The 24,060-nt window shown below is 35.5% G+C and overlaps 1 protein-coding gene and 1 long non-coding RNA gene across 8 annotated transcripts in view; one reads left to right on the top strand and one right to left on the bottom strand.

Annotated features, from left to right (window-relative positions):
• Positions 1 to 22,329, bottom strand: part of CASK (peripheral plasma membrane protein CASK) — a 444,900-nt gene extending 422,571 nt beyond the window's left edge. For all 7 annotated transcript variants that reach the window (XM_075295032.1, XM_075295051.1, XM_075295042.1 and 4 more), the window contains exon 1: positions 22,163 to 22,329. The gene's annotated coding sequence lies outside the window, so the exon portion shown is untranslated. The remainder of the gene's footprint in view (positions 1 to 22,162) is intronic.
• A 268-nt stretch (positions 22,330 to 22,597) lies between these two features.
• Positions 22,598 to 23,682, top strand: LOC142219790 (uncharacterized). The gene is made up of 3 exons (XR_012717772.1): positions 22,598 to 22,898; positions 22,963 to 23,068; positions 23,134 to 23,682. It is a non-coding gene; the product is annotated as an uncharacterized LOC142219790 (long non-coding RNA).
• Positions 23,683 to 24,060: the final 378 nt, after the last annotated feature.

Raw genomic sequence — 24,060 nt, 5'->3', positions numbered from 1 at the left:
AGCAGGTTATATTTGACGACAAAATAACATTTTAGTGACAAACATGTTACATGGTCACCATACAAAAATAACATTTTGCTCTTGAAACATGTTTGAGGTGATCATTTTGCATACCAATCAGTTATGGTTGATTTCCCTGGGGCAGAGTCCGGAAACTCATTATCAAGCCAAGTTTTTGCTTCCACCGTATTTTTTCCCTTCAGAAAACAGTATTTTATCAAAACACGAAATTCCTTTTTTCCATTTTTTTCACAATAACAAAAGTTGCTTCACAAAAGACGCTGCTCTATCTTACAAACTAATTGACTTACAGACGTCAAATTTTGACACGAATCATTTGAAGGATGGTACTATATAAAAATAATATGCATTTAATACTAGCGACGCCATCTTATCAGCCAACCTGTTAATTAAGAGTATCTTTGGGAGGAGAATTGTGGAAGTGCCTTTAAATTTGTGCCTTTAGAAGTACTTCCAAATTTTTTGCTGGGCTTTCAAATTGAAATACCGAACAGTATCATCCTGTTTTCACACATTTCCAAAGCACTTTTGCCACTCTGATTGAGGCATATCCAAAGTATAAATTCTGAACGCATCAACCACTTCAACCAACGTTGACCTCTCATTTTATTTTTTTACGTGCGGGAATAAACAGATGTCATTCGGTGCCAAGTCAGGATGACCTACCAAATCGTTGTTTTCAGTCCTCAAAAATGCAATGATTTGAGCCGATGTGTGGTCAAGAGTGATTCCTCTTCGGCGTTTGTTCCCGGATTTCTTGGTCTCCCAAATGCTTGCATACAAATGCTTGTGTACAACTTGGAATCGACTGTTCTGGGTAGTCAATATTTGTGTAAAACAAAACTTTTGCAGCGTACCTACGTACTTGTTATAGGCTATCGATATAAGAGTTCTTCCATTGTAAATAGCTAATTATGTCCCAATCAAAATGTAGGTACAACTGAACCATAATTACGCTCTTTGTACAGATGTTGTCCCACATTCTATGGATTCTTTGTATTTATTTTCTAAATCTCGATAAGATATCAGATTCTGTGAAAGATAAAAGAAAGGTTATGCCACAATGAACCCACCTCACTTAAGTGCCTGAGTAAGAGTGGCGGTTGGGGAGGGTTTGTGCCAAGAATACGAAATCATTATCATTCCATGGATTTTTGGATGAGCGTATGAAAATTGCGGTATAGAATATTAGATTGGCGTAATAGTACAGCAAATATATCATACCAATGGAAATATTCTGCAGTAGTAGTGGAAGAAGAATATAAAGTGTACTCGCGGTAACGTGAACACCGCTTAACGTGAACACGCTTTTTCTGACACTAACTACTCAGTAGGCACTACTGACACTAACTACTCCGTAGGCAGGCGTAAAAGGCAGATTCACAATGCCAAATACAATTTCAAATACACCCACGGAATTTTTTAGTGATCTAGTTTGGCTTTTTTCGTGAATTTTAATTATTAATTTAAATTTCTTTATAATTCCATACCCACTGATATTTTTCCGATCTCTTTTTTTTAAATTTCATAAAAAATTAAATTCAAATTTTTCGAGCTAATTATTTAGGTCTGGGCACCTGTCTAGAAAATGTTGTATATTTTATGTTTCATTTAAATTGCATATCGAGCAATTCGAGTTGATACCTATTTCGGGAGCCACTTTTGTGCAATACATAGCATGTCCGCCTTGCAAAAAAATAGAATCGTTGGCTCAATCAAACCTTTATCAGTACCAAAAAGTATTTTTCATTACAACATTTTTATTTTTGCAAAACAAAAAATACTTTGTATTCCAAAATTGCAGTCCATCTCGGTTCTGGTCCATCTCAATTCCTTTATGGATTTATGTCTTAAATAAGACACATTTTGTGGTTCCACAGTAAAAATTTAATATAGTGGCATAAAATGCGGAACATAGAAATCTTGAGAAAATTACACTATTTCCGTTTCCAAAAATTGTTTTTGGAACATCGTTCGTAAGTATGGGACCTGGCATGGTTTGACCGTATCGAATGCCTTCGATAGGTCAAGAGCCACGAGGATCGTCCTATGGCACGGCTTGGATTGATTGAGTCCTATATTAATGTATGCTGAAAAACATCCAAAGCTGTCGTCGATTATCTACTTTACGGAATCCATGTTGATAGTTGACAGCTGGAAAATTCTCCAAAAGGCTGGGGAGAAAAAGCGCCTCAAGTGTCTTGGCTACTGGCGAGAGAAGGGATATCGGTCTGTACGATTCACCTTTACTCGACTCTTTGCCTGGCTTCAGTAGTGGAATCACCCGACGCATTTTCCAGACATCGGGTATAATGAGTGATTCCAAAGACAAATGAAGGAGGCAGGTCAAGTAGCCAACATGAGCATAGAGATTCCTTCGCGGCCCAGAGCTTTAGATGGTTTCGAAGATACATCCCTAACTGCAGGAACTAAACGATGGGTTTTAAATTATCTGTGCCATTAAATTATGGGGACCAGTCGTCTACCCATGCCACTGCAATTTGTGATAAGCTCAGCGGTAGAAACAAGGTCCTCAGAGAAACCTTGTTGACTACATATAAGGCATTTGATCGGCCATTGGTAAACTATGCAGCGCCAGTGTGGATGCCTCAAACGAGCGACAAGCAGTGGAATAACATACAGACCTGTCAGAACGCTGTCCCTGGAGTACCTTTATGCGAAGACCAAGATCATCCCAGTGCGTCGATACAATCACATGTTGTCAAGGTTGTACCTCTTGGGCTGCTAAAGGGTGATACGGTCAAAATTTGGTCAATATAAACTTGACGTATTTCTTTCAATATTGCATTTAAAAAAAACTGAACACCCATCATTTTGAAGGTGTGTGTGTGTGTAGAATGTTGCTCCTATTTTGATTTTGGAATTCACTCTTCAGTTGTCAAAATGCCGTCCAAGCAAGAAGAGCAGCGTATCAAAATTTTGCTCGCGCATCGCGAAAATCCGAGCTACTCGCACGCAAAGCTGGCAAAATCGCTAAAAGTTGCCAAATCAACCGTTACAAATGTAATTAAAGTGTTTGGGGAACGTTTGTCGACAGCCAGGAAGTCTGGATCGGGGGGAAATCGAAAACCGGAAGCCGCTGCCGGTAGTTTCAAGCGAAACCCTAACCTCTCTCTCCGAGATGCCGCAAATAAGCTAGGTGTATCGTCTACAACCGTGCATCGAGCCAAAAAACGAGCTGGACTATCGACTTACAAGAAGGTAGTGACTCCAAATCGCGATGATAAACAAAATACGACGGCCAAAGCGCGATCCCGGAGGCTGTACACGACGATGCTGACGAAGTTTGCCTGCGTGGTAATGGACGACGAAACCTACGTCAAAGCCGACTACAAGCAGCTTCCGGGACAGGAGTTTTATACGGCAAAAGGAAGCAGATATTTTCAAGCACATAAAACTGTCAAAGTTCGCAAAGAAATATCTGGTTTGGCAAGCCCAAATATCTGGTCTGTACCTGTGGCTTGAAAAGCAGCATTTTCATAGCTTCCTGGACTGTCAACCAAGAAATTTACGTGAAAGAGTGTTTGAATAAACTTCTGCTGCCTTTCCTGAAGAAACACGGTTGTTCCGTACTGTTTTGGTCGGATTTGGCATCTTGCCATTACGGTAAAAATGCCATGGAGTGGTACGCCGCCAACAACGTGCAGGTGGTTCCCAAGGACAAGAACCCTCCCAACACGCCAGAGCTCCGCCCAATTGAGAAATACTGGGCTATTGTCAAGCGGAACCTAAAGAAGACCAAAAAACTGCTAAGGACGAGCAGCAGTTCAAGGCAAACTGGCTTTCTGCGGCGAAGAAGGTGGACAAGGTGGCTGTACAAAATCTGATGGCAGGTGTCAAGCGTGAGGCCCTGCAATTCGGATTTGGAAAAGCGAAAGAATATTTTTCCTGAATTTTATACTAATTGAACTTGAAAAAGAAATTTAATTTGATTTTTTAAATAAACGATTTCACCGATTTACATGCGTTTTCCCTTGACCAAATTTGGACCGTATCACCCTTTATCGCAGTAGCCATCCAAATTACCATCTTGTGGATAGGCAACCACCACCCAGGAACGTAAGGGTTGATCGTCACCTTCTAGAACGCGAGATTCAGCGTTACAAAAGAGTGTCTCTAGATCAGGCAGCATACGAGACAAGTCTGAACAAGGTTCATGAGGATACTGTATTCTTGTTGAAATTGGCATTACACCTATGGAATAAAAATCGATAAAGTGAAAACTAAATCAGTAAGAAAAATGCATTACATTTCTTTAATAATCCATTTTAAGGAATACAAACTTTGTGAAAATTTGCTTTGGGCTATTCCCCATCAAGATATAAAGAAATCTGCAACAAATATGTATACTTTTATGCCTTTTTTACTGATTTATGGCGATTTCGATTGGGAAAAAATGTGCAACATTCTCGAAATTGATTGCCAAATATGAAGGACATTGTCATAGATGTTGGATCCTGTATCCCTCACAACATTATGAATTACCAATAACTTTGAAATTATACTATAATTTGAGAGAAAATACAATGAGGAAAAAAGTAGTGTAACACCACGGCAACATATTTTTTTGCAAAACGAAAACGCCCTTAGTTTTCACTTTAGCGATTTAAGCGGCTACACTCGAAGTTAATACTCACCTAACATGTGAAAAAAAGTAATTATGTCTAACAAAATTTCTTTAATTAGTCGATAAATAAGTACTTATATTTGGGTTTTGGCGTGATGTCAGCGTTTAGTTCAGTTAAAACTTTCTACAATTGCCTCATTTGTAAAATTAACCAAAATTGTTCCTAGTGGTTTCACTGTTAATGTACATATTCACTTTATATGATAAAGGAACATTATCCTATTATAAATCAATTCATATCAACAAGGTAATAAAATATGAACTCTGTAATAATTTACTAATCATTTTTTTTTATAGATTTTTTGTTAAACAGATTTGAAAATGAGACTGAGGCTACAATTCTGACAAAAACAAGCCGTTGGTTTGCCTCTACTAGAGACAGGGCTGGAGGAAGATCAGAAGGTATATGACCTTGACGTAATATAATCATTTTTGACCATATTATTAGAAGATTTTTTTACCAATTAGAAATGTCAATATTAATCTTAATTATGTATTTTGCCTATTAATTGTTAATTGTTAAGTTTTCTGATGTTCCTTTGTAAAGTGTAAAACACTAATTTTGTTTTGTTTCAATAGCGGTTTTAAGGTACTGTAAAATTATAATTCTAACCCTCCTAAAACAATTGGAAAGACGTATGAAATGTTGTTTTTCAGTGCTTTTTAATGGTTGTAAAAACCATCGATACACCGTATAACGATGTTATCATTTTGGGGTTGTCAAAGCGTTCGTTAAACCATCGGAAAAGCGTATAAAATATTGTTTTCATGACGCTTTGAAAACGTTGTTAAATACAATCGATACACCGTGGAATGATGTTATCATTTTGGGGTTGTAACAACGCTTTTTCCCACCGTGTATCAACCGTTCACAACGCTTTTACAACGCTTTTCCGATGGTTTTTTTCTGACTGGGAAGGCAGTCAAAGCAGACAAATTAACTCAATTGATGCGCAGATTCTAGTTCTTCTTGATTTCGGCAAGACTTTACAGAAATTTTCATTGATAATTTTGATTATGTCAGGAAAAATAATCGCGAAAATAAAGTTACCCTTATCCTGTACTAGTGGGTCAAAATTGTCCAAACCAATTTTATATGAGTATATTTTTTTTGTATGATCATTATTTCGACTTGAAACTTCTGAACTTTTATTTTATAAGAATTTTATTCTAAAGAACTAGTTGTGTTTAAAGCTCTGTTTGGCTGGGCATGCTCTAAGTGCCAAAACAATGTTTAAACTACATATATATGAATAAATTTATAGTGGGCAAATTTGACCCACTAATACAATATGCGGTATTTTTTTAAGTGCTGGATAAGGGTTAAAATGAAAATTCTAGGTTTAGTCCCCTTCCATTATTTTCCTTAGCTACGGCCATGAACATGGTCGACTTTCAACGTATAATTTTATGCAATCGCAAAGGAGGGTTTCCAACATGTTAAAAACTCGATCAGGTCCATCAAATTTGTTGTATGACCAAAAAGTGTAACCGCAATAATTCACCAACTGTATTTCGCCATTGTGGAAATATATTTCACCTGTCGTTACACGACATTGAAGCTTTAGCAGAAACATACCAGGCTTACCACACACCACATTTACCTATTCACACTTCTTAACACAATCTTCAGCCTTGGGGAACACTAGAAAAAGTTTTTAGTTGGTTTGACAGGCCTAATTTCACATAATTTAATTCCATGACCAATTCCCCAAAGTAAAGATTGAAACTTTAATGTCACAATTAAAATTCAACCTCAATGACGAGGTGAAGAACATCATCATGTGCCCACATCTTTATGGTACATGGGATATTATTTATGAACTTATTCAAAGGGTCCACCTGAAAGTAGCAATTCTCAAAGAAGACGAATGCAAAGAAGGCAACAACGACAACAACAAAAAGACGCCTAGATAAACTTTTAGCAAAACCAAACGAATAAGAAGGACGAATAGACAAAAAAATACATTTCTTTTCCTGTTCATCTTGGATTCTTGTTTCTTTTTTTTTGCTGTTGCTTGTCAATCATACTTAAACGACTTTTATATGTTCACAACCCGTAGAAGATGAAAGCCAACAACACACCATAGGGAAACTTTTGCCTTTTTGGTCCACAATGAAAATGTTACCCTAACAGATGTAACAGCCCATCATCACTCCTCCACCCAAAACCCCTTCACTCCTCCACTATCATTTGTTTTTCTCAGGCGAATTTTATATTTCGACGAAAGAGGAAGAACTCTTCACACATTGTTGTAGTATCGAATTTGTATATTCGATATTAATGTCACATCCTGTTCTGGTTCTGCTTCTGACGACTGATGCTGACTGGTGTTGATGATGTTGATAGGCTCTTGTCGTTTTAAAATTTCCACATGTTCATAACATGTCGCATCTTGGCGCTGCAATAGCGAATGTATCCAAAAAAAGACGAGTCCAATGAATGGCAAGAAAACAACCAGCCATTATAACAGGTAAACTGAAGGAAGGCATACATATGAAAAAACAAGACCATAGACCAACTTTGAAACATTTCGCTTCATCATCGAAGAGAGATATGATGAAGGTATAAATGTATCCTTTGTAAGTGTCTTTGTGGTTGGAAAAACTTGTTTCCAGTTATTGTCATTAAACGGAAGGAAGAAATTCTTTGTTTGCGTTTTTGGGATGTTTTTCCGCTCTACGAATATGAATAGACGTTGATGGGAATATCCTATCACGTTTCCACAAAGTTCCAAGGGAAAATAAAATATTTCCGCATGACATTAATCGAACTTTAATATTTTTATTTCGTTGTTTTTTACGAAGCTGTCTTACCGTTTACATACTCGGCATTTCTTTTAAGAGTTTCATTATTTCTTGGCAAGACGCCAACGAATGCTTATCAATGAGGAAAGGCGTTTCAGAAATCATGATCTGCCTTGCGTTTATGTGCACAATGTCGCGCTATTCATAGACATTTCTTCACAAAATTTTAAAGAAAACTACCACATGATACTCAGATATACGTATTTCGTACCCTTACTTATTGCGATTAGTTTAATAATCGTTTTACACCTCCTCTACATATACTTACTGTGATTCACCGTGCCTACCACTATAGTCCTTTATCACTCAACGCCGGCTATGTTTACACTACTGGGTGGTGCCAGTTACATGGCAAATTGATTTCTGACTGCACTATTTTTTAATATTTTTTGGTCACTATAGATATAATTCCCACTATGCCACAAGTCACTTGGCATAGATCCGTCTAATCAAAAGGAATTCACACCCATACGCATTCGCTTGCTTCCGCACTAATTGTTTGGGCAATTAGCCTGCTTCCGCACTCATTTCTTCGGCTATTAGCTTGCTTCTGCACTAATTGTTTCGTCAATTAGCTTGCTTCCGCATTAATTGCGTCGGCTTTTAGCTTGCTTCCGCGCTAATTATTTCGGCATTAGCATGCTTCCGCTCTAATTGTTTCGGCAATTAGCTTGCTTCCGCACTTATTGCTTCAGATATTAGCTTGCTTCTGCACTAAGTGTGTTATCACTTAGCTTGCTTTCGCCTTAATTGTATCGACAATTAGGGAGCCACCGTAGTGCAATGGTTAGCATGCCCGCCTTGCATACCTAAGGTCGTGAGTTCGATTCCTGCTTCGACCGAACACCAAAAAGTTTTTCAGCGGTAGATTATCCCACCTCAGTAATGCTTGTGACAGTTCTGAGGGTTTCAAAGCTTCTCTAAGTGGTTTCACTGCAATGTGGAACGCCGTTCGGACTCGGCTATAAAAAGGAGGTCCCTTGTCATTGAGCTTAACATGGAATCGGGCAGCACTCAGCGGTAAGAGAGAAGTTCACCAATGTGGTATAACAATGGACTGAATAGTCTAAGTGAGCCTGATACATCGGGCTGCCACCTAACCTAACCTAACCATCGACAATTAACTTGCTCCTACATTCGTGTAGTTTCCTTTAGTATTAGTTTACTAACCGAACAACGGAGAATCAGCGAAACGTATCAGCAAGCAATCAACGATCACCGTATCAACGAAACAATTGAATAATAAACCAAACACTCAACCACAACGAAAATCCCGATGATTCGACAGTCAACGACAATCCCGAATCATCAACCGAATAGTTAACAACGCCGAATCGTCAACGACAATCCCGAACCACCAAAACCGTGTCAACAACCGAACAGGCAACGACGCCGAATCACCAAAACGGAATCATCATCCCCGAACGCTGTATCAATAGATCGTTAACGACAAACCCGAATTAACGAATCGTCAACAACGAAACCCAAGCCCGCGACCTAACTCGAATTAACGACGAACCTCAACAACGAAACATCCGCCAATGCTGTTTCCACGACACTGCTGAATTCCAAGCTTATAATAAGAATTAATATTGTACGTATATACAGTAAAACAACCATCAATAAAAACCTGTACTGTTCAACCTATTAAGGCATAAATCGTGTGTTTTTATTTTTAGGTTTGTGGATCCTTAAAGGTAATTCTGGACAACTACTGGTCTATCTCAGCCTACGACAAAACCACATTATAAACGGATATTTCCCCTAACGGTCGTTTTCTTATAGCTCCGATAGGCTTTCGCATGAAAATGGGGGTAAAAGTTATAATAAAATTTACAAAACAAAATTATAAGTTCTAATATTCTTTGTCCATATAACTCGAATAATTTAATTTATAAATAATTAATAATAATTAATAAATTATAAATTAAATCATGCATTTGGACGTTGATCGCTTGTTTCGATATCAGGCTAACATTAAAACTTATAATTTCTACTTTTAAAAATTTATTTTTTATTTAAAGGTGAGTATTAAGTTCGAGTTTATCCGCTAAAATCGTAATTTTTTCACTAAAGTGAAAACTGAATCAGTAAAAAAAGACATAAAATTATATATATTTGTTACAAATTTTATTATAACTTGATGAGGAATAACCCAAAGCAAATTTTAACAAAGTTTGTATTCCTTAAAATGGATTATTAAAGAAAAGTAATCGTGAAAAAATTACGATGTTTGCGGCTAAACACGAACTTAATACCCACCTTTATAGACTAAACTCGATCTTATTACCTTAAACCCAAATCTATGTTTTGAGCTTTTGGGAATTTTCGCACAGAGAAACATAGGCATGCTTATCATTAGGCACAAATAAGTTAACAACCCTGTATTTGGAACCCTCTTCGCGGTGATAAATGATAGTATTCGTTTTTTCGCAGAAACAAACATATTACTAAGCATAAGCTAAACAAAGAAGTTTAAAATCGACTTTGAAAAAATCGATCATCGAATAATATGACAAAATTTTGGCGGTTTACAAATACCTTTTATCAAGAGTAAATAGAAATGTCCTAAACGGCCTTTGGCGCCTTATCTTTATCGACTTTTGACGCCCAGATAAGAAGAAGTTTCAGAGAGGGTGATTATCCGAAATATACATTTAATGACTTCGCCAGCTGTTATGGATCTGAAAAAAACGTAAATCAATACTCAGTGTTCAAAAATTATATTTGTCAAGAGGCATTTCTACAGAAAGGAACACCCTATCGATTTGCCGGAAAATGAATGCGTTAATACCCTGGACCTAATAGTCCATCTGATAATACGATAATTAAAGCATATACTACTGGGAACAAAGAATATCTTAGATAGTGGGAGCCCATTATTTTAAACTCAACTTCTCTTGTATCAATGAGTTCTGTCCAATTCTCAATGACTATGGACCTCCTTTTATAATTAAGAAGTTGTTTGTTGGTCCACAATTCCAGCTTATTTTTAGGAATAGCTTCGGGAAGCTTGTAGACTTTGGCTGGTCGGGAGGATTTCGGAATGCCACACCTCGATGATGGATTGAAACAGTCCTCGATAGTTTAATTGCCTTTAAGGTTTTTCCACCTCAGTAATACTGGTGACATTTCTGAGGGTTCCAAAATTTCCCTAAGTGGTTTCACTGCAATGTGGAACGCCGTTCGGACTCGGCTATAAAAAGTCCCTTGTCATTGAGCATAACATGGAATCGGGCCGCACTCAGTGATAAGAGAGAAGTTCACCAATGTGGTATCACAATGGACTGAATAGTCTAAGTGAGCCTGATAAATCGGGATGCCACCTATCCTAACCTAAGGTTTTTCCGTATCATGATCGTAGATTCACGTCGCCAATTATAATACACTAAAATACATTGTTTGACAGACGTTAAAGAGACGCTGTTTTTCAAGAAAATTGATTTTTAAATCAATGTTGATTTCACTTTTCTTAGCCCAAAAATGGTTTAGCATTCCAATTTTATCGACAAGATATCTAATCGTCGGTTCACGACCACCACATTCCTTGGTGATCCTGGGTCGACTTTAATGGCATTCGTGGAGGCGGGTCGTTGTCAACGGGTTCTCGACTCTATTTTAATAACATTTGATTGAGGCATGTCATTATCACCAAAGGCAAAACTTTATAAATAATTAGGAACATTTAGACCTAATGTTAAAAATGTTTGTATTACTCTTGAACTAAACTGAATTTTAATTATTTTAAATTTTCAATATATCTTAGAAGTTCGAAACCGATCGAAACTACCAAGTAATTGAATTCATGGTGAACCAGCAAACTGCACAAATTCTAACTCCTGATTATTATTACATGTCATAGTTATTCATTTATCGAAAAACAAACACAATACATAATATGGAGGAAAGCAAAATGGTTACTGATCCTTACGATTTATATTCAATAGAAATTAGATTGGATTGTATTATCCTTAATGGCTAATGTTATATAGTCAGCAAAGAAAAAAGTTGTACACCAATATGAGATATATTGAAATTATGAAGTAAGAATAAATTTGTTATAGCTCAAATTAAAGCTTGAGATCCGAGCTTTAATTTAAGTTATAATAAATATGTATGTACATTATATTTTTCATATCCTTCCACAAGTTATTTCACATGGGTGTAAAACTTTTTTTTTTGCTCACTGTAGGTATTTCATTGAAATGCATTGATCATCTATGATGTGCATTCGAAACTTTTGTATTTTATTAATTTTATACAGTGAAACTTCTCAGACATGGGCACTCTGAAAACCGGACATTTGCTATTTTAACACATTACAATTAACCTCTCATAAATTTAGTACACATTATGGAGGAGTCCACTTATGAGAGGTTAAATTTAATATGTTAATATAGCAAACGTCCCCAGACAACTGTCCACGTTTGGGGGTTGTCCGATTTTCAGAGGTTTCACTGTAACCTTTAAACTAAAATTCATATTAACTAATGAAATATAGTAAAGTTTAATTAAGAGACTTATCAATAAGATCTATAAGTCGAAGGAGAAATTTTGATTATGAATCTATAGGGTTTCTTTTATTTGGAGCGGCGTTGAATTTCAAGCAAAGAAGGTAAACTTTAACCCGTACACACCCTTACGAGATTAAATCTGGATATCGATTATATACGCAATATTCCGTACGTCTCTCAGCGAGTGCCATTATAAAATGGAATGAAAATTAGGGCGTCTAAATGTGAATTGCGGAAGCAAATTCACGCGATTTAAGAAAAAAATACTCATTGCTTATGAATACAATGCAAAGTAAACTTCTCCCAATTTAGGAAAATACGCACTAGTAGTAAAATTGTGTACTTCATTTGTATAAAACTTTTTGTTTCAGTTACTTCACGTCAAAGATAAAAATGTTTAGCGATTTAAGCGGCTACACTCGAAGTTAATACTCACCTAACATGTGAAAAAAAGTAATTATGTCTAACAAAATTTCTTTAATTAGTCGATAAATAAGTACTTATATTTGGGTTTTGGCGTGATGTCAGCGTTTAGTTCAGTTAAAACTTTCTACAATTGCCTCATTTGTAAAATTAACCAAAATTGTTCCTAGTGGTTTCACTGTTAATGTACATATTCACTTTATATGATAAAGGAACATTATCCTATTATAAATCAATTCATATCAACAAGGTAATAAAATATGAACTCTGTAATAATTTACTAATCATTTTTTTTTATAGATTTTTTGTTAAACAGATTTGAAAATGAGACTGAGGCTACAATTCTGACAAAAACAAGCCGTTGGTTTGCCTCTACTAGAGACAGGGCTGGAGGAAGATCAGAAGGTATATGACCTTGACGTAATATAATCATTTTTGACCATATTATTAGAAGATTTTTTTACCAATTAGAAATGTCAATATTAATCTTAATTATGTATTTTGCCTATTAATTGTTAATTGTTAAGTTTTCTGATGTTCCTTTGTAAAGTGTAAAACACTAATTTTGTTTTGTTTCAATAGCGGTTTTAAGGTACTGTAAAATTATAATTCTAACCCTCCTAAAACAATTGGAAAGACGTATGAAATGTTGTTTTTCAGTGCTTTTTAATGGTTGTAAAAACCATCGATACACCGTATAACGATGTTATCATTTTGGGGTTGTCAAAGCGTTCGTTAAACCATCGGAAAAGCGTATAAAATATTGTTTTCATGACGCTTTGAAAACGTTGTTAAATACAATCGATACACCGTGGAATGATGTTATCATTTTGGGGTTGTAACAACGCTTTTTCCCACCGTGTATCAACCGTTCACAACGCTTTTACAACGCTTTTCCGATGGTTTTTTTCTGACTGGGAAGGCAGTCAAAGCAGACAAATTAACTCAATTGATGCGCAGATTCTAGTTCTTCTTGATTTCGGCAAGACTTTACAGAAATTTTCATTGATAATTTTGATTATGTCAGGAAAAATAATCGCGAAAATAAAGTTACCCTTATCCTGTACTAGTGGGTCAAAATTGTCCAAACCAATTTTATATGAGTATATTTTTTTTGTATGATCATTATTTCGACTTGAAACTTCTGAACTTTTATTTTATAAGAATTTTATTCTAAAGAACTAGTTGTGTTTAAAGCTCTGTTTGGCTGGGCATGCTCTAAGTGCCAAAACAATGTTTAAACTACATATATATGAATAAATTTATAGTGGGCAAATTTGACCCACTAATACAATATGCGGTATTTTTTTAAGTGCTGGATAAGGGTTAAAATGAAAATTCTAGGTTTAGTCCCCTTCCATTATTTTCCTTAGCTACGGCCATGAACATGGTCGACTTTCAACGTATAATTTTATGCAATCGCAAAGGAGGGTTTCCAACATGTTAAAAACTCGATCAGGTCCATCAAATTTGTTGTATGACCAAAAAGTGTAACCGCAATAATTCACCAACTGTATTTCGCCATTGTGGAAATATATTTCACCTGTCGTTACACGACATTGAAGCTTTAGCAGAAACATACCAGGCTTACCACACACCACATTTACCTATTCACACTTCTTAACACAATCTTCAGCCTTGGGGAACACTAGAAAAAGTTTTTAGTTGGTTTGACAGGCCTAATTTCACATAATTTAATTCCATGACCAATTCCCCAAAGTAAAGATTGAAACTTTAATGTCACAATTAAAATTCAACCTCAATGACGAGGTGAAGAACATCATCATGTGCCCACATCTTTATGGTACATGGGATATTATTTATGAACTTATTCAAAGGGTCCACCTGAAAGTAGCAATTCTCAAAGAAGACGAATGCAAAGAAGGCAACAACGACAACAACAAAAAGACGCCTAGATAAACTTTTAGCAAAACCAAACGAATAAGAAGGACGAATAGACAAAAAAATACATTTCTTTTCCTGTTCATCTTGGATTCTTGTTTCTTTTTTTTTGCTGTTGCTTGTCAATCATACTTAAACGACTTTTATATGTTCACAACCCGTAGAAGATGAAAGCCAACAACACACCATAGGGAAACTTTTGCCTTTTTGGTCCACAATGAAAATGTTACCCTAACAGATGTAACAGCCCATCATCACTCCTCCACCCAAAACCCCTTCACTCCTCCACTATCATTTGTTTTTCTCAGGCGAATTTTATATTTCGACGAAAGAGGAAGAACTCTTCACACATTGTTGTAGTATCGAATTTGTATATTCGATATTAATGTCACATCCTGTTCTGGTTCTGCTTCTGACGACTGATGCTGACTGGTGTTGATGATGTTGATAGGCTCTTGTCGTTTTAAAATTTCCACATGTTCATAACATGTCGCATCTTGGCGCTGCAATAGCGAATGTATCCAAAAAAAGACGAGTCCAATGAATGGCAAGAAAACAACCAGCCATTATAACAGGTAAACTGAAGGAAGGCATACATATGAAAAAACAAGACCATAGACCAACTTTGAAACATTTCGCTTCATCATCGAAGAGAGATATGATGAAGGTATAAATGTATCCTTTGTAAGTGTCTTTGTGGTTGGAAAAACTTGTTTCCAGTTATTGTCATTAAACGGAAGGAAGAAATTCTTTGTTTGCGTTTTTGGGATGTTTTTCCGCTCTACGAATATGAATAGACGTTGATGGGAATATCCTATCACGTTTCCACAAAGTTCCAAGGGAAAATAAAATATTTCCGCATGACATTAATCGAACTTTAATATTTTTATTTCGTTGTTTTTTACGAAGCTGTCTTACCGTTTACATACTCGGCATTTCTTTTAAGAGTTTCATTATTTCTTGGCAAGACGCCAACGAATGCTTATCAATGAGGAAAGGCGTTTCAGAAATCATGATCTGCCTTGCGTTTATGTGCACAATGTCGCGCTATTCATAGACATTTCTTCACAAAATTTTAAAGAAAACTACCACATGATACTCAGATATACGTATTTCGTACCCTTACTTATTGCGATTAGTTTAATAATCGTTTTACACCTCCTCTACATATACTTACTGTGATTCACCGTGCCTACCACTATAGTCCTTTATCACTCAACGCCGGCTATGTTTACACTACTGGGTGGTGCCAGTTACATGGCAAATTGATTTCTGACTGCACTATTTTTTAATATTTTTTGGTCACTATAGATATAATTCCCACTATGCCACAAGTCACTTGGCATAGATCCGTCTAATCAAAAGGAATTCACACCCATACGCATTCGCTTGCTTCCGCACTAATTGTTTGGGCAATTAGCCTGCTTCCGCACTCATTTCTTCGGCTATTAGCTTGCTTCTGCACTAATTGTTTCGTCAATTAGCTTGCTTCCGCATTAATTGCGTCGGCTTTTAGCTTGCTTCCGCGCTAATTATTTCGGCATTAGCATGCTTCCGCTCTAATTGTTTCGGCAATTAGCTTGCTTCCGCACTTATTGCTTCAGATATTAGCTTGCTTCTGCACTAAGTGTGTTATCACTTAGCTTGCTTTCGCCTTAATTGTATCGACAATTAGGGAGCCACCGTAGTGCAATGGTTAGCATGCCCGCCTTGCATACCTAAGGTCGTGAGTTCGATTCCTGCTTCGACCGAACACCAAAAAGTTTTTCAGCGGTAGATTATCCCACCTCAGTAATGCTTGTGACAGTTCTGAGGGTTTCAAAGCTTCTCTAAGTGGTTTCACTGCAATGTGGAACGCCGTTCGGACTCGGCTATAAAAAGGAGGTCCCTTGTCATTGAGCTTAACATGGAATCGGGCAGCACTCAGCGGTAAGAGAGAAGTTCACCAATGTGGTATAACAATGGACTGAATAGTCTAAGTGAGCCTGATACATCGGGCTGCCACCTAACCTAACCTAACCATCGACAATTAACTTGCTCCTACATTCGTGTAGTTTCCTTTAGTATTAGTTTACTAACCGAACAACGGAGAATCAGCGAAACGTATCAGCAAGCAATCAACGATCACCGTATCAACGAAACAATTGAATAATAAACCAAACACTCAACCACAACGAAAATCCCGATGATTCGACAGTCAACGACAATCCCGAATCATCAACCGAATAGTTAACAACGCCGAATCGTCAACGACAATCCCGAACCACCAAAACCGTGTCAACAACCGAACAGGCAACGACGCCGAATCACCAAAACGGAATCATCATCCCCGAACGCTGTATCAATAGATCGTTAACGACAAACCCGAATTAACGAATCGTCAACAACGAAACCCAAGCCCGCGACCTAACTCGAATTAACGACGAACCTCAACAACGAAACATCCGCCAATGCTGTTTCCACGACACTGCTGAATTCCAAGCTTATAATAAGAATTAATATTGTACGTATATACAGTAAAACAACCATCAATAAAAACCTGTACTGTTCAACCTATTAAGGCATAAATCGTGTGTTTTTATTTTTAGGTTTGTGGATCCTTAAAGGTAATTCTGGACAACTACTGGTCTATCTCAGCCTACGACAAAACCACATTATAAACGGATATTTCCCCTAACGGTCGTTTTCTTATAGCTCCGATAGGCTTTCGCATGAAAATGGGGGTAAAAGTTATAATAAAATTTACAAAACAAAATTATAAGTTCTAATATTCTTTGTCCATATAACTCGAATAATTTAATTTATAAATAATTAATAATAATTAATAAATTATAAATTAAATCATGCATTTGGACGTTGATCGCTTGTTTCGATATCAGGCTAACATTAAAACTTATAATTTCTACTTTTAAAAATTTATTTTTTATTTAAAGGTGAGTATTAAGTTCGAGTTTATCCGCTAAAATCGTAATTTTTTCACTAAAGTGAAAACTGAATCAGTAAAAAAAGACATAAAATTATATATATTTGTTACAAATTTTATTATAACTTGATGAGGAATAACCCAAAGCAAATTTTAACAAAGTTTGTATTCCTTAAAATGGATTATTAAAGAAAAGTAATCGTGAAAAAATTACGATGTTTGCGGCTAAACACGAACTTAATACCCACCTTTATAGACTAAACTCGATCTTATTACCTTAAACCCAAATCTATGTTTTGAGCTTTTGGGAATTTTCGCACAGAGAAACATAGGCATGCTTATCATTAGGCACAAATAAGTTAACAACCCTGTATTTGGAACCCTCTTCGCGGTGATAAATGATAGTATTCGTTTTTTCGCAGAAACAAACATATTACTAAGCATAAGCTAAACAAAGAAGTTTAAAATCGACTTTGAAAAAATCGATCATCGAATAATATGACAAAATTTTGGCGGTTTACAAATACCTTTTATCAAGAGTAAATAGAAATGTCCTAAACGGCCTTTGGCGCCTTATCTTTATCGACTTTTGACGCCCAGATAAGAAGAAGTTTCAGAGAGGGTGATTATCCGAAATATACATTTAATGACTTCGCCAGCTGTTATGGATCTGAAAAAAACGTAAATCAATACTCAGTGTTCAAAAATTATATTTGTCAAGAGGCATTTCTACAGAAAGGAACACCCTATCGATTTGCCGGAAAATGAATGCGTTAATACCCTGGACCTAATAGTCCATCTGATAATACGATAATTAAAGCATATACTACTGGGAACAAAGAATATCTTAGATAGTGGGAGCCCATTATTTTAAACTCAACTTCTCTTGTATCAATGAGTTCTGTCCAATTCTCAATGACTATGGACCTCCTTTTATAATTAAGAAGTTGTTTGTTGGTCCACAATTCCAGCTTATTTTTAGGAATAGCTTCGGGAAGCTTGTAGACTTTGGCTGGTCGGGAGGATTTCGGAATGCCACACCTCGATGATGGATTGAAACAGTCCTCGATAGTTTAATTGCCTTTAAGGTTTTTCCACCTCAGTAATACTGGTGACATTTCTGAGGGTTCCAAAATTTCCCTAAGTGGTTTCACTGCAATGTGGAACGCCGTTCGGACTCGGCTATAAAAAGTCCCTTGTCATTGAGCATAACATGGAATCGGGCCGCACTCAGTGATAAGAGAGAAGTTCACCAATGTGGTATCACAATGGACTGAATAGTCTAAGTGAGCCTGATAAATCGGGATGCCACCTATCCTAACCTAAGGTTTTTCCGTATCATGATCGTAGATTCACGTCGCCAATTATAATACACTAAAATACATTGTTTGACAGACGTTAAAGAGACGCTGTTTTTCAAGAAAATTGATTTTTAAATCAATGTTGATTTCACTTTTCTTAGCCCAAAAATGGTTTAGCATTCCAATTTTATCGACAAGATATCTAATCGTCGGTTCACGACCACCACATTCCTTGGTGATCCTGGGTCGACTTTAATGGCATTCGTGGAGGCGGGTCGTTGTCAACGGGTTCTCGACTCTATTTTAATAACATTTGATTGAGGCATGTCATTATCACCAAAGGCAAAACTTTATAAATAATTAGGAACATTTAGACCTAATGTTAAAAATGTTTGTATTACTCTTGAACTAAACTGAATTTTAATTATTTTAAATTTTCAATATATCTTAGAAGTTCGAAACCGATCGAAACTACCAAGTAATTGAATTCATGGTGAACCAGCAAACTGCACAAATTCTAACTCCTGATTATTATTACATGTCATAGTTATTCATTTATCGAAAAACAAACACAATACATAATATGGAGGAAAGCAAAATGGTTACTGATCCTTACGATTTATATTCAATAGAAATTAGATTGGATTGTATTATCCTTAATGGCTAATGTTATATAGTCAGCAAAGAAAAAAGTTGTACACCAATATGAGATATATTGAAATTATGAAGTAAGAATAAATTTGTTATAGCTCAAATTAAAGCTTGAGATCCGAGCTTTAATTTAAGTTATAATAAATATGTATGTACATTATATTTTTCATATCCTTCCACAAGTTATTTCACATGGGTGTAAAACTTTTTTTTTTGCTCACTGTAGGTATTTCATTGAAATGCATTGATCATCTATGATGTGCATTCGAAACTTTTGTATTTTATTAATTTTATACAGTGAAACTTCTCAGACATGGGCACTCTGAAAACCGGACATTTGCTATTTTAACACATTACAATTAACCTCTCATAAATTTAGTACACATTATGGAGGAGTCCACTTATGAGAGGTTAAATTTAATATGTTAATATAGCAAACGTCCCCAGACAACTGTCCACGTTTGGGGGTTGTCCGATTTTCAGAGGTTTCACTGTAACCTTTAAACTAAAATTCATATTAACTAATGAAATATAGTAAAGTTTAATTAAGAGACTTATCAATAAGATCTATAAGTCGAAGGAGAAATTTTGATTATGAATCTATAGGGTTTCTTTTATTTGGAGCGGCGTTGAATTTCAAGCAAAGAAGGTAAACTTTAACCCGTACACACCCTTACGAGATTAAATCTGGATATCGATTATATACGCAATATTCCGTACGTCTCTCAGCGAGTGCCATTATAAAATGGAATGAAAATTAGGGCGTCTAAATGTGAATTGCGGAAGCAAATTCACGCGATTTAAGAAAAAAATACTCATTGCTTATGAATACAATGCAAAGTAAACTTCTCCCAATTTAGGAAAATACGCACTAGTAGTAAAATTGTGTACTTCATTTGTATAAAACTTTTTGTTTCAGTTACTTCACGTCAAAGATAAAAATAAGAAAACTCTGACAAAATTTAAAATCAACTAATTTTTATGAACTAAATAAACTTAAATGGGCTATAAAATATTTCGTTGACTTCTTTCTGAGGGCGTTATTGCTTCACTATACATACAATGTATTTATATTTCATTGTAATGTAAAATGATCGATAATTGTATGAAGCCGAAATCAAAATTAAGCAGAATCGTTTAACTAATCCTTTCATAAAAACTTTAAACACGAAAATACTGATAGCCCTGATAATTTTTAGCCATGTATAAACGTCCTACTGTGAACGGCATTCTTAGTAAAACTAATTCCCAAAAATTCGTGGTAAGTTGTTCGGTTATTTGAAAAGTCACAAACAGCGCATTTGTTATTATTTACTAGATTTGTCTGGATAATTTATATTTGAAAAGAGCATAAATTAACCTAATATCTGTTTGCGATTTAATTTTACCTATTGTATTTGTGGATAATTATATTACATCATTAATAATTGCTAAATATTTATGATATTGGAATTTAATGTCAACACTCCAATAATGAATGAAAATCCCATTAAGTGAATAATTGTCCAAGGTCTGGCAACTTGATTGCATCTTATCAGAATTGTCAGAATGAATGAAGAGTGGACTTTACGCATAAACTCACCAATGAAGAGTTTAAGAGAGTAATTTTGCCACATAAAGAGTTTAAGCGAAAGACAGAGAGATAGAGAGGAAAATGCAACAACAAGGATAGCGGCAACAACACCAACAATAATAATATAGTGATTACAAATGTGTGTAAAGAAGGATATTGAAATACCAATTTGACACCTATTGCAATAGCAGCATCCAAACACACGTACACACACCCACACACATCCTTTGTTATGCTGTGTTCACTATCGTAGCTATTTTTCTAATGTCTTTGACTTCTTCCAGTCTTCTTCTTCTTTCTCTTTGCCGTTTTGTTATTCGTGTTTTAGTTTTTGTTGTTGTTGTTTTCTGTTTTGTGGCTTATTTTATTTGCTTCGCACATTTAAAAGACCAGTGGAAAAATATGGGCGGATGCCATTGATAATAATGGGAAACTTATACGACATACGAGAGCGCGCGTGTTGGCCCATTAACAATGTAAATAAGCAGACATTTAAGACAAATAATAAAGATGCTCCAGTCCAAGATGAGCGATGATGATGAAGGCTAAAAATGCACTGATTAAATTCAACTATTATGAACGGGCCGCCTGTCTGCCTGCCCGCCCCCAGACAAACAACCAACATCTTCATGCTCATTCATCTTCTTTCATCCATCCATGCATCCTCTGAAACAGGCAAACCCAACCACCCACTTGCGCTCTTTTAATCATTCGCCCTCTCTTTTAACTGTTACCCCGCTCACTGGTTTTCGGCAGGACTTCGTATGCTGTGTATGGCAAGTGCTTACAATAATAGGACAGACATCCTAACTTTGGAGTAAATTTCGTCGGCTTCGTAAAGGGCGGTGACGGGTCCTTGACTAACTATCTACTATCTTGCTTTTGGATAGTTTACAACTAAATCTCATTGTCCTTCGGCCCACAAAAAAACACAATGCAAAGGAGGGCCTCTCGTCCTTGTTTCATTAAACCCCAATGAATTTTTAAAAAACATCCACAAATTCCTTGACATCTACACACACGCTTAGGCACACATAAACTCACGACGCGATGAACAGATAGACACCAGGCAGGGTCTTGCTATTAAATTTTATCCCAGAATCCTCAGAGCATCCATCTCCTTTAATGAACATACATATTTTACATTTCACCACAATGTCGGCTGGATCTGCATTAAAAAAATCCAATACGAAATTGGGAAATCCAACTTATTATAGATTTTCCCAATTGGATATTTCCCAATTTGATTCTTTAACACGAATGCACATATCCAAAAATTCTGATACTTTATAGGGGGAGGTTTACACTTTACAGGTTTACAAGAAGACACACACAGTATTTCCACCGACAACCACCATTCATTCCATTTGGAACTATACACCATTCAGATTTAATCACCTTTTAATTTAGGTTTTTGGTTTTCTTTGATTACATTAATCATTAACAACACTGTTACAATGTTAAAAACTTTTTGCTTCTTATTTATTTTTTTCTTTTCTGCACTAAGTAAATTTTTTGTATTCTTCGATTTGTTGTTGTGCGTTCTCAACTCAACGTTTCAACTGTTTGAACGTTCTCTCGATAATGTCAGCTACGTGTATGTGTGTGTCAAAGTTGTCAAACTGAATGCCATCGTGTGTGTGTGTTGCCAAACGTGCTGTGTTGTCGGATTGTTTACATTATCCCCGATATGTGGATTTATGGGATTTTTTTTTTACTTTTTGATTGTTTAAAGTGAGCATTAAGTTCGAGTTTATGGTTAGTACCAAGATCAAGATCGTTTGCGAATTGGTTTTTTTGAGTGTTCCCAATAAACACAGGATGAGCGTTTTTCAAATGCAACAACTTTTCAGTTTGAGGGTAAATATAATTTTCAACATAAATTCAACTTGACTTGAAATAGCTCATCTTCAAATTGTTTGCGAATTACTTTCAATTTGCCAAAATGTTGACGAAATCTTTGAAAAGTTGTTGAAGATAATATGAGAAAACTTTGACAAAACACTACCCTAAAATGCAACGAAAAAACCATGTGGTTTTCAATACTTATTTGTGCAACGAAGTTCGTGGTCAATTGCAAGAAATAAAAAAATGGAAAATTTTAGACAAATAACCAAATAGTTTATAAAAATAGGTAAGTGAAAATAAAAAATGAAATAAAACTTTAAGGAAGTCACTAAATGTATATCTCTTTGCAGAAAACTAAAATTATGGATTCTACGTTCTTGAAAACATTAAAAAGCTGACCGATGAAAAAATGGTGGACAATTAACTGGAACTGCTTCAAATAGTTTATAATAATTGGTACGTCAATATGAAAAATTAAATCAACACTTTAGAGAAGTCACTAAATTTAAATCTCTTTGCAGAAAACCAAAATCTTTGGATGCTACATTCTTGCAAACATTAAGAAGCTGACCAATGAAAAATGAGTGGCTTATCGACAAGAAAAATTTTCCAGAAACATTACAAGTGCAACCAATTAAAATTGTTAAAAACAACAAATTGTTGAAATCAACAACTTCTGGATGAAAAAGGGGATCACATCGTCAGTTTAATTCATATGCTATTATCAGTTTAAAATGGATATTTTGTGAATTCCTTCTGCTGGAAATCAATTCTAACACGCGGTCCAGTACGTTCCTAATTTCAAATTGCCCGCATGTTAATAAATTTTAATGCTGTTTTATGACACCAAAAGGAAGGAAAACGAATTATCAATGCAAAAGTGTTTACTAATAATGTTTAAGATATTTAAAGTTTTGTTGTTTGTTTTTTTTTTTTTTTTGTTCTTATTTGTTGGTATGTTTAATAAGATTATTATTTATCAATTGGTATTGTAGTGTATTATGTAGTGTAGTGTATTATTATATATTTTATTTTGATGAAAATGAATAAATTATACAAAATTCATAGAATTTTGGCTTTGACTTTCAATTTGAAGTGGGGATATCATTCATACAAATTTAGATTGAAAAGTATTTGCAACGATGTTAATTTTGAATTTGACTCGCATCGAAAATTGTTTGACAAATTATTGAGTAGCGATGCATTTCAATTTGAGGATAACACTTGAGATATTATTGCTAATGTGTTGAATTTCACTGTTGAGGGTAATGTCTGTTTTTTGTTGAGAACGCGATTTTCTCAACAATTTCTCAACTTGAATATTACCCTAATCCTTTGAAAAAATGTTTGAAAAATTGTTGAAATTTAGCATTTTTCAAACGTTTGTGTTTATTGGGTTCCTGCCATCCAAACTCGTAAAATTTTGTCGAAATGAAATCGCTCGTGTT

This window comes from Haematobia irritans, chromosome 1 (assembly GCF_050003625.1).
Source record: "Haematobia irritans isolate KBUSLIRL chromosome 1, ASM5000362v1, whole genome shotgun sequence".
Classification (NCBI taxonomy): domain Eukaryota; kingdom Metazoa; phylum Arthropoda; class Insecta; order Diptera; family Muscidae; genus Haematobia; species Haematobia irritans.
The sequence above is the reverse complement of the archived record's forward strand: the minus strand, read 5'-3'. Positions and strand labels throughout refer to the sequence as shown.